The sequence below is a fragment of the Pteropus alecto genome, unplaced genomic scaffold (genome assembly GCF_000325575.1).
Source record: "Pteropus alecto unplaced genomic scaffold, ASM32557v1 scaffold7, whole genome shotgun sequence".
Lineage (NCBI taxonomy): Eukaryota > Metazoa > Chordata > Mammalia > Chiroptera > Pteropodidae > Pteropus > Pteropus alecto.
This window is the reverse complement of record NW_006494614.1, coordinates 45,599,400-45,611,990: the sequence shown is the minus strand read 5'-3', so window position 1 is coordinate 45,611,990 and position 12,591 is coordinate 45,599,400.

The window sequence follows — 12,591 nt, the reverse complement described above, 5'->3', positions numbered from 1 at the left end:
CCCCTTCCCTGTCCGCTTATTTGCCTAATTAGAAATGGTACTGTAAGACAATTAGCATTTAGATACCTAGGAAAGTTCCTAGCTAGGAAGAAGTTGGGGCTGGAAGTCCTAACTTATTTCTTGACTACTCTGTGAAGATTTGTTAGAGCCATTTCGGCACAGGAGAGAGACTGAGTACAGCTAGTAAGAGGTGACATTCTAAATGTAAAGGACTCAACTTTTGAGAATGCTGTGATTGTTCGATACTCCTATCTTTGGTGAAAGTCTGGACTTGTTTCTTCAGAGGTCATTTCCACCCTCAAGGAATTATGATTATGAGTTTCTCAAGACTGTAATACTCTAAAACCTTAAGACTGTAAGGTCTGAAAGGCTACAGCCTTTAAAAAATCTTGTAATTCTCGTGGAACAACTTTACAAATAGAGGATGAAGTTGTGAACTAGCCAGTTCTTGGCTGCCTCTACTCTATCCACCCTACCTCTAATCAGCTACTCAAAGTTCCAAGAGCCTAAATGCTCATTAGAAAATATGGAAATTATGGCATATTCATCATGGAATACTTTGTACTCTGCATATAATTAAAATGACAAGAATACTTAGTATGTAACAAACAATACTTAACTTTATACAGCATTGTCCAAATTGTGTATTACACGGGAAAAAAAAGTAAAAATGACCAAAGGTAATCATGATTGTTTCATGTTGATAGGGTAATTCTTATTTTCATTATGCTTCTCACAATTTCTTAATATTCTAAATTATGCATGTATTTTCCTAATGAGAAAAAAAATGTTTCAAATTCAAACGTGTCAAGTCACACATGGTGCTGCCAATTTGTCTCGGGTTTGGGAGGTAGAGACTAATCAGCGTAAAGGAGAGGGAGGGGCCATCTGGGCTTTGAGTGGGGCTAGCTCTGAAGGGGAGGGACTAGCACCGGAGAGCGTGGGGACTGACCGGCGTAGCTAGAGTTCAACCCGGAAGTGCTGACGGTGGCACCCTACCCGGCAAAATCCAGCCGCAGGAACTGGGAATTACGTGGCAGGCACAACACGCCAGCAGGGCACGCCTGATCCAGGCCACCCGCAAGGACCTCGCCGGCCGACACCTCCTCCTCTCATAGTTCCCACCCCTTGTCTCTCCCCATTGGTCCACTGAACAAATTTTGGTTCCTAGGGCCCGCCCCATTGGGGCCTGCTAGAGATGGAGCCGTCCTTTTCCCACTTAGAAGGGGCTGTCCATGTTGAGAGTGGAAGAACGCAAGAGGGTGGAGCGGTTTGCTTTCACCTGCTCAGCTGTACTCTCCCAGTTTTCCTCCCTAGTCAGCGCTATCCCGACTAAATGGAAAGGGAGGTGTACCGCTTGGGGGCTGGGTATTGTGTGAAGTGCAGACCCCTCCTGCACTTCCTCCAGTTCTCTGAAGGCCCGATGAGTTTTAGTTTTCCAGAAGTGATGTCACAAAACCTGCACATAGTCCTATTGCAGAGGTTAATGTCTCAGAACCACTGAAAATCAGAGATCCTTAGAGATAGGGTGACCATATAATTTATTGTTTCAAACTAGCTTTGAGAGCCTAAAGGGATACTATTAAGAATTACGACTGGCACAACAGTCATAAATGTTGACTGTTCTGAAATTTATAGCCATCCTACTTAGATATCACCAGGTCGTAGGCCCAGCTCATGTTTTAAAACGTTTTTTATTGTAGCAAAATTTTTATAACAAAATCTTCCATTTTAACAATTTTAAGTGTACAGTTCAGTGGCATTTACTGCAGACACAATACTGTGCAACCACCACCATTATCTATTTCCAGAAATTTTCATCACCCCCAAACAGAAACTCTTCTTCTTATTTTCCCCATTGCCCCCTCCACCAGCCGCTGGTAATCTCTGATCAACTTTCTGTCTCTTTGGATTTGCCTATTCTAGATATTTCACGTATTGAAATCATGTAATATTTTTCCTTTTGTTTTCCATTTTTTTTCACTTAGAATGTTTTTAAGGTACATCCATGTTGTAGCATATATCAATTTCCTGAACCCTTTATTCCATTTTATGGGTGAATAATATTACATTCTATGGACTTTTCACTGTTAGTTTATTCATTCATGTGTTGATAGACTCCTGGGTTTTCTACCTTTTGGCTATTGTGAATAATGCTACTATTAACGTGTCCATACAAGTATTTGTTCGATTTTCTGCTTTCAATTATTTTGAGTATATACTTCAGAGTGGAATTGCTGAATCATGTGATAAGTCTATATTTTAACTTTTTGAGGAACTGCCGTATTGTTTTCCACAGCAGCTACTTCATTTTACCTTCCCACCAGCAATGTACAAGGGTTCTAATTTGTTCATGTCCACACCAACACTTATTTTCCGATGTTTATTTTTATTTTTTATAGCCGTCCTTGTAGATGAGAAATGGTTTTGGTCTGTATTAACCTAATGACTAATGATAATGTGCATCTTTTTGTGTGCTTGTTGATCATCTGTATATCTTCTCTAAGGAAATTTCTATTCATGTCCTTTGCCCGTCTTTTGAACTGTTGAGTTATAGTTTTTTACATATTCTGAATATTAAACCCCTATCAGATACATGATTAGCAAATATTTTCTCCCATCTATGGATTGCCTTTTCATTCTGTTGATAGTGTCCTTTGATACAAAAAGGTTTTAATTTTAACCAAGTCTAATTTATCTATTTTTCTTCTGTTGCTTGTGCTTTTGGAGTCATAGTTAAGAAACATTGCCAAATCCAAAGTCATATGGCCCATCTCATTTTACAGTTGGAGAAACTGAAGCTGATAGGGTCAAAAGCCTGAGGGCTCGAGGTCAGTGGAAATTAATGACAGCTGAGATGAAAATCCAGAGTTCTATTTGTAACCAGTGATTGAGAAAATCATAATAATACACTTTAAAAAATTATTGAGCGGAGTTTTATCTTCAATAATAAAACAATATAATAGAGTAAATCTACAGAACAATTTTGCTCCTAGAGTAAACAAAGAAGGTTGTATAAATAGTTCAAATTATTATGACAATAAATAACTCTGGATAATTTTGGGATCAATTTTAAACAAACAAAAGTTAATGTCTGTGATAAAGAAACAGAATTTTGGCTTACTCCAGGACATAAAGTTTAGAGGATGGCCTTTTAATTCATGGCCTGGGATACTAGGATTTTAGAAATCTAAATTTCCCTGGCTGAGCTGCCTGAGGCACTCCCTATTGAAGACAAGAGCCAAAATGTCAATTTCACTTGAAATTTTTTTCACCACTGTACATTAGTAGGAATGCCCTTGCAAATTTGACTTTTTTAAAAAACTGAGCACACATCTCTGAAGTTTAAGTTCTGTTAGAGTCTTCATTCTTATTTTATCCATTAATTTATAAAGTAAATACTAGGAATTTCACTTTCTCTAAGATTTGTATAGTTTACTCTTTTAGGGCTTGAACAAGACTAGACCTTCTACTATGTATCCAAGTCAAGATGAATGTGGTGTATATGGAATGCTAATGCTTCCCCATCACATTAATTTCTGAACATTTTTAAATGGCATCTTTTTTTTTCTTTCAAGATTAAGGTTTGGGATAGAGAGCAATTAATTAGAAATCACAAAAATAGGAGGGAGGGATTCTTAGATCTTGCCCTAATTGTAGTAGGTGGTAATGGTGGTGAGGTCGTTCACATGTTATGTTGTGCTTTTAAAAAAATATATGAAAGCTTTTACTTTTGGAAAATTTAAAAAATTTCTGTCCAAATAGAAATCGAATTCACTCTTCATATAATTTTATAAATGGAGAAATTGCCAATTATAATCTCCTTTCAAATTTTTCCATCAACCTTCCCACCCCTTGAGCCAGTCTTCTATTAGAACTGTCGTTAAAAATAAGCAATGTAGGGGGGGAAAAGTGTGTGTAAATATGATTTTTGTACCTGCAGAGCATATCTCATCTCGGGAACACAAAAAAAGGCATAATAATTATCTCCTTTGCTCCTTCTCAAAATTTCTGCAAAAAAGAATTATAGTATTTTATTTTATCCTCCCTATAAAAATCAGACCATTCTAGTATAATATGTTTTCTAGCTCAATCTCTCTGTTGAGTATGTGAGGTCACTTGGTTCTAAAATTGTTTTTAGATTAGGGTAGTTTCACTGCTAAGGAGAGAACCTCTTAGCCAGTCTGTGGGGCTGCAAGATCTCATTTCTTAGTAGTTAAAGGTTACTCATAATTGGAATTGACAGATTTAGCAAATAAAAATGAGGACGCCCAATTAAATTTTGAATATAAAATCTCAAATACAGTTTTAATCGTGAATCCTATATTTTATCTGGCAACCCAATCCATAACACACGAATAATATACCTCTGTTATTTCAACTTAACATGTATTTATGGAACACTACTAGAGTAAAATGTTAGGCTACACTTCGTAGGTCAAACTGAAGGTAAAATTTATGTCCTTATGGACTCTATGACTATTGGCAGTTACAAAAGAGGATACTAAAATTATACGTAAATGAATGAAAACTACAGATATAACATTAATACATAGAGCAGCTGATTGTCAGTCTCTGTATATTTTGTTTCTTTTAATTGAGTATTGGTCCCTTCCAGGTATTTGTATTTTTAAGAATAGAGTCCTTCCTCTGGTAGTAAAGCTCTGTCTTAAAATCAGCATGGCCTTGCTATCAAAGCGTAAACTTATGATATTAAGCAGGATTATCTAACATTTTAAACTCTGTACAATAAAGTGAAAAATTAGAAAACTAGACACTTAAATGCTTTTTTCATAATTTCAAGCTTGCTTTATTTTAATTTGCAATCGATATTTAATAAATAGGGGTTTGTTATACTTGAGCTTTTGGTTTTACCTTCTGGTAAGAATTTAATAGAATTTAATGATCCCTAAGTAAACACTTAAGAAGATGGTACTTAAAGGAACCTTGTGACCCCTTTGCAACTGATTGATTTTTATTATTTAATTAATTTATTTATTTATTTTAATTAGTTTAATTTATTTCAAGTATACAGTACATTGGTTGACATCTATATAGTTCATAAAACGATCCTCCCAATTGCTCCTTCTCTCCTCTGGCCTTCCTCCTAGCCAACATGTTAATGCTAACTGCATTCTCTATGCCATGCTTCCCATCTCTGTGACCATCTATCAACTACTAATTTGTACTTCTTTAACCCTTCACCCCATTATCCCAGTCCCCTAACCTCCCACCCCTCTGTCCATCACCAAATTGTTCAAATCCTACCATTTGCAATGACGTAGATGGACCTAGAGGTTCTTATGCTGAGTGAAATAAGTCAGACAGAGAAAGATAAACACCATAGGATTTCACTTATATGCGGAGTCTAAGGAACAGAAAGAACAAACTAATCAAAATCAGACTCGCAACTGATTGTTTTGCAGAGTAATTTTATTCTCTAATTTATGAGTTTCTAAGTAAAATGGTTTAGTAATTTAAATACTAATGTTGTCTTCTAGCAAAAAAATATAAAAGAGAGTGACATCTCTATAGAATTTTTTTTTAACTTCTTCCAAATGATAGTAACTATTTATTGAGTTCTTTCTCTATGCAGGCACTTGTGCTAAATGCTTTACAAACATCATTTAATTTAATTCTTATGCGGAAACCAACTCTGGAGAAGTTAGAGATGTGGTCTTATATTTTTAGAGGATCTCTGGTGACCTTGTAAACACTAGCAATAGAAAGCACAACGGTACACACATTTTTTTAAAAGATTTTTAAAGGACACAATTCTGAAAGGAGAGATTGGGGTTAAATATTAAGAAAAACTTCCTGATAACGAAAAGCTAGAACAGAGAGAGTGGAGAGATTTTATTCACTATACATGCTAAAAAATCAGTTAACGTGTATACATAGAAGCTGATAGAGATGAATAAGGCCTACAGATACTCTCTGAGCTCATTAATTCCGGTAAAAGGAGTTTGCTTAGAGACTAAGAGGGGATCTTTATCTGCTGTGCGTTGCTCTTTCCAGCTTCAATCCACGTCCACCTATTGTGGGACCTTGTACTAAGCAATCTGCTTCAATTCCTACCTCTAAAACAAAAATAATTGTCTACTTCTAGCTATTTGGATTCTTACTTCAAATGAAATATGTCTAAAACGGAACTCATCATTTTCCTCCCTTTCTTTACCTTATATGGCTCTTTAATTGCTACCTTTTTTTTTCTCTCCTTAAGAACTAAATTCCTTAAATGAAATTCCTTAAATTCACTTCTTGCCTCTACTTCTTAATCTCCATTTCCTCCTAAACCCAAACTTGGCTTCTGTCTTCTTCATTCCATTGAAACTTTTCTGACTCAGGTCACCAGCGATTCTTAAAAAATAAAAATAAATAAAAATTTTAAAAAGCCCACTTAAATGAGTAATAATTTACACATAATAAAAGTCACTTGTTTTAAGTGTTCAATTCTGTGATTTTTAGCATATTTGCAGAATTGTTTGTACACTTACACTACAATTCAATTTCAGAATATTTCTATTACCACATAAAGATCCCTGTGCCCATTTGCAGTCACTCACCTTTTAAGAGCAGATTCGATGAATGATTTTCAATCCACAACTCATTAATTGCTATGATGCATTTCACACTGCTGACCACACCTTTCCTTTTGAAACTTTCTTTTCTCTTTTTTCTGGCCACCACTCTTACTGGTTTCCCTGCTAACTTTCTGGTATTTCTTCACAGATTACTTTCTCTGCCTGACTTTAAATATTGCTGTTCTATAGGGTTCTGTCCTGACCTCTCAGTCTGTACTCTACTTAGGTCATCACACCCATCCTCATGACTACAACCGCTACCTGTAAGCCAATGGCTCCAAAATCTCTGTCTTTATTTCCAGCTCAGACTTGTGCCGTTAGTTTCAGACTGGTATAGTATAATAATAAAAATACTTATCAACAGTGGTTCCTCTCTTGAGCTCTGGCTATAAGAAAATGCAAACAGAAAACTCATCAAATTAGGAGAGAAATCCTGTTCTTAGAGAAATAAGATTCACCCATATCTTACTAAGTTTTAAAGTGGTAGGTGAAATATAAAATATATACATGATCTCTGAAGTCTGTAGACTATAATATACTATTCTTGAGAGAACTTGTAAGTTAGAGTTTTAATGTACTTGGTTCTCTCTTACTTTATTCTAACTTACTTTTTAATTTAAAATTTTTTTACATATCTGTCTCACCAGGAGATTGATGTAATCTCGCCCAATCTTTTTCAGCTTTGTCTTTCAAGTAGGAAAGCACAGTGCTTGGCACACAGTAGGCAAAAGTGTTTGTAGAATGAATAAATGAACAATTGAATGTATTAGGGTAGAGCATACTTGAAATTGAACTAGTGTGTTAGTGGAGTGAACGATGATGGTGGGCTGCCAAATGTCATTTTTCATCTTTTGCTCCTTGTAACATAATTAAAATTGTATTATAATAATCCATCTTCCTCCACATAGCCATATACATTTGTAATCCAGACATAGTAATCCTATTTCTCTTGCCAGTGACAGATTTAGGATGGGTATATAAAGGAATTCTGGTCACTGACATGTAATGCTGGATTCTGGGAGAAGTTTTTCCCTTATAAATAGAGATACATAGAGGCATCTTCTTTCTTTGGACTTTATAGTATCTAGATGTGTCAGCTTGAACTATGACAGCCATCTTGTGATTATTGGGGAAATTAGTATGTAAAGGCAAAGTCAATATGTGGAAAACAACAGAGCAGAAAGACAGAAGCATCTGATCCTTGCAGACATTGCTGGTTGGAAATTAACCAACTCTGAAGCTGTCCTAGCTTGGGACTTCTTTCTGTGATTTGCCCTATTTAGAGTTGGGTTTTCTGTTTCTTCCAGCTCAAAGATTCATAACTGATGATGTTAGTAAATGGATAACATAGCAAACATTTTTTTCTCTCATCATATTACAGTGGAATGTGAACAAAGGGCAGATGTTAACTGTGTTGTCTTCTCTGTTGTCTGTATTGGACTATAGCTTTAAGGTAAATATTTTTGCAAGCCTTCTCTGGAAAAACTGCACATACTAACCTTGATAGTCTCACATCTAGGCAACAAAAACAACAATTAACATATCAGGTGAAGACAGGAAGACAGATTTTAGGATTAGAGATATGGAAACTTCTTGCTTTTACTGATGAAAATAATGAGACTCTTCGGCCTGACTCTATACTGGACACTGGCTTTTTCAGGCCAAGGGAAGAGTCCTAATAGTAAGAATTTTCAGGAGACTTGAAGATATATTTTGACATTAGTTCTTTGTAGTTATTACAGTATTTTTAAGTAAGTTTCAGTATTTTTACCTTTTTCTCCTCCCCTCCATCTACTCCAATTATGCCAGTATGTCAAGATGTAGCTAAGATTTCACCCTTGTCATAAACATAGTGCATCATGCAACCTCTCTCTAATCATTTCCAGCAGTAATTGCCTTTTGTACTTCATTTGGCAACTGGTCATGCAATGCTGTGTGAGATTTCTATTGTTTTGAAATGCTCAAATCTTTACTATTTAACTTTTCATATGTCTTTCCTCTTCAACTATATTGTAAGCTCTTCGATGACAGAGTAAATGTCAAGATATCCCCAAGAAGCATCTCATTGATTGGGTAATAAATTGTCAATTTATTTAATTAACAAATAAATAATTGTTTACATTTTTAATATACAATGTTAAGAGTGTATAGAGGGAAGAGATTTAGCAAAGGAATTAAAAAGCTCTTCAGAAATTTTCCTTGTATTTTGTTGCTGAGAGCTAAATAGATTTGGGGGATTGCAAAAATATCCTTATTTTACCTCGTAAAGTATATAGTAGTTCAGTGGCAATAGATATGGGGAATCAAATAAGACAGCATTTAAGTGTTTATATGAATTTGGCCCCCATGCTTTATTTTCTTTCTCCTTTCCTCAAAACAAAGCACATTGCCTTGTGTTTCGTTTGTCCATACAAATGTTGAAACACATTAAACAATGTATAGAAACTTGGAAATAGGTTCATGGGTATTTGCTGTATTGCTATTTTTAAGAGACTTTTTTAAAGAGCAATTTTAAGTTCATAGAAAAATTGAGGAAGGTATAGAGATTTCCCATATATCTCCTGCCCCAACACATGCATATCCTCTCTCATTATCAATATTTCCCACCAGAGTGGTACATTTGTACTGTTGTTGAACTTACATTGGCACTTAATTGTCACCCAAAGACTGTAGTTTATATTAGGGTTCACTCTTGATATTATACATTTTATGGATTTGGGCAGATGTATAATAATAACACGTACCCACCATAATACAGAGTAGTTCCACTGCCCTCAAAATTACCCATTCAATCCTGTCTCCCTCTGAACCCCTGGCAACATTGATCCTTTTACTGTCTCTTTAGTTTTGGCTTTTCTAGAAACACAAACATTTAACGTAAACATCCAGTTAACATGAACTGAACATTAAAACCTCTTTTTCATTCTATATTCAATGTGACGATGTTTGTACATAATATGATGTGTTGTTATTTATTTTTACTTTTTTATTGAGATGTAGTTCACATACCATAAAATTCACTCTTTTAAGCGTACAATTCAGTGCATTTTAGTATATTCACAACGTTGTACAACCATAACCTCTGTCTAATTCCAGATAATCTCATCACCCCCAAAAAGGACTAATGTGTGGTCTTTTGTATCTGGCTTCTTAGCATAATGTTTTCAAGATTCATCCATGTCATTTCATGTATCAGCACTTCATTCCTTTTTATGATCGAATAATATTTTATTGTATGGATATGCCAGGTTTGGTTACCTATTCATCAGTTGATGGACATTTGGGTTGTTTCCACTTTCTAGCTATTAGAAATAATGCTCCTGTGAACATACGTGTATACATTTTTGTGCGGACATGTTTTCAGTTCTCTTGGATGTACACTAGAAGTGGAATTGCTGAGTTATATTGTAACCATAGGTTTAACATTATGAAAAGTGCCAAACTGATTTCCAAAGTGATTTAACATTTTATGTTCCCAACAGCAATGTATGATTGTTCAGTTTGCTCCATATCTACTCCAAAAATTGTTATTTTCTATCTTTTTTCTTCTAGTCATCTTAGTGGGTGTGAAGTAGTATCTCACATTGGTTTTGATTTGTATTGTCCCAATGACTAATTATGTTGAGCATCTTTTCATTTGGTTATTGGCCATTTGTATGTCTTCTTTGGAGAAATGTCTGTTCAATCCTTTGTTTATAATTGGGTTGTTTTTCTTTTTATTGTTGTTGTAAAAGTTCTTTTTGTATTCTGGTTACTACACCCTTATCAGATCTGTGATTTGTAAAATTTTTCTCTCATTTTGAATGTTGTCTTTTCACTTCCTTGGTTTTAAATTTTAATGCAGTCCAATTTGTCTATTTTTTTCTTCATTGCTTGTGCTTTTGTGTCATGTCTAAGAGACCTAATCTAAGGTCACAAAAATTTACACCTATGTTTTCTTCTAAGAGTTTTACAATTTTAGTTCTTATATTTAAATTTGATCCATTTTGAGTTAATTTTTCTATATGACATGAGGTAGTGGGCCAAGATCATTCTTTAGCATGTACATATCCAGTTGTCCATGCACCAATTATTAAAAAGACTGTGCCCTTTTCCAGTAAATTGTCTTGGCACCATGTTGAAAATCAATTGACCATAAATGTATGGATATATTTCTTTTCTCAATTTGATTCCATTGATGTATATGTGTATCCTTATGCTAGTACTACAGTGTTGATTGTTTTGGCTATTCTGGGAAATTCCTTTGAATTTTCACATGAATCGCCAGATTAGCTCGTCAATTTCTGAAAAAAAAATCCAGCTGATATTTGGCTAGGCAATGTCTTGAATCTGTAGATCAATTTGGAGTGTATTTCCATCTCAACAATATTAAATCTTCCAATCCATGAACATGGATGGGATTTCTTTCCATTTAGTTAGGTCTTCTTTAATTTCTTTTAATGATATTGTATAGTTTTCAGTGTAAATACCTTGAATTTCTTTTGTTAAATTTATGAATATTTTATTCTTTCTGATGCTATTGTAAATAGAACTGTTTTCTTAATTTCAGTTTCTATTTCTCATTGCCAGTGTATAGAAATACAATTGATTTTTATATATTTGTGTTCTGCAACCTCACTGAAACAAATTTATTATTAGCTTTAAAAATTTTTGTGTGAACGTCTGAGTATAAGCCTTAAGATTTAAGATATACAAGATCATGTCTTCTGCAAATAAAGATTGTTATAGTTCTTCCTTTTAAATCAACGTGCCTTTTATTTCTTTTTCTTCTCTAATTGCCCTGACTAGAACTTCAAATATAGGTTGAATACAAGTGGTGAGAGTGGAGATTCTTGTTCCTGATCTTAGGTGGAAATCATTCCACCTTTTAACTATGAATATGAGGTTAGCTTTGGATTTTTCACAAACACTTTATCAGGTTGAGGAATTTCCCTTCTAACACTAGTTTGTTGAGTATTTTTTTCATGGAAGAGTGTTAGATTGTGTCAAATGCTTTTTCTGTGTCTATTGATATGATTGTGTGATATTGTGTTTTATTCTATTCATATGGTATATTACATTCATTGATTTTTCATATGTTGACACAACATACTTACATTCCTAGGATAAATCTCATTTGGTCATGATGCATAATCCTTCTTACATGCTGCTTGATTAGGTATGCTAGTATTTTTTTTTTTTAGAGGAATTTGAGTCTACATTCATAAGGAGCATTGGTCTTTTTTTTTACTTTTGAGGTCTTTGTGTAGTTTCAGTATCAAGTTACTATCGCTCTAATATAATGATTTGGAAATGTTAACCTCATCTTCTATTTTCTGGAAGAATCCATGAAGGATTAGTATTAATTCGAATTTAAATGTTTGGTAGAATTCATCAGTGTAGCCATCAGTCCTTGGAAAGTTTTTTGATTACTAATTCTCTTTACTTGTAGGTATATTCGGGTTTCTTCTTGGGTCAGTTTTGCTAATATGTGTCTTTCTTGGAATTTGATTTCATCTAATTTGAGTCTTTTCTCTTTTTTCTTGATCAATCTAGCTAAGGGTTTGTAAATTTTGTTAATCTTTTTCAAATATTAACTTTTGGTTTTATTGATTTTCACTATGGTTTTTCTATTCTTTATTTCATATATTTCTGTTCTAACCATTATATCTTTCATTCTGCTTCCTTGTTTCTTCTTCTGTTTTTAGTTTCTTAAGGTGGAAGATTAAGTTATTGATTTGAGGTCCTCGTTTTTTTAATATAGGAATTTACAGCTATAAATTTATCTCTAAGTGCTGCTTTTATGGCATCTCATGAATTTTGGCATGTTTTCTTTTTCATTCATCTCAAAGTATATTCTAATTTCCATTACACTTTCTTCTTTGACTTACTTTTTATTTAGGAATGTGTTATTTAATTTCCACATATGTGCGGATTTCCCAAATTTCCTTCTGTTATTCACTTGTAATTTCATTCTATTGCGGTTAAAGAACATACTTTGTATGATTCTAATCCTTTTACATCTATT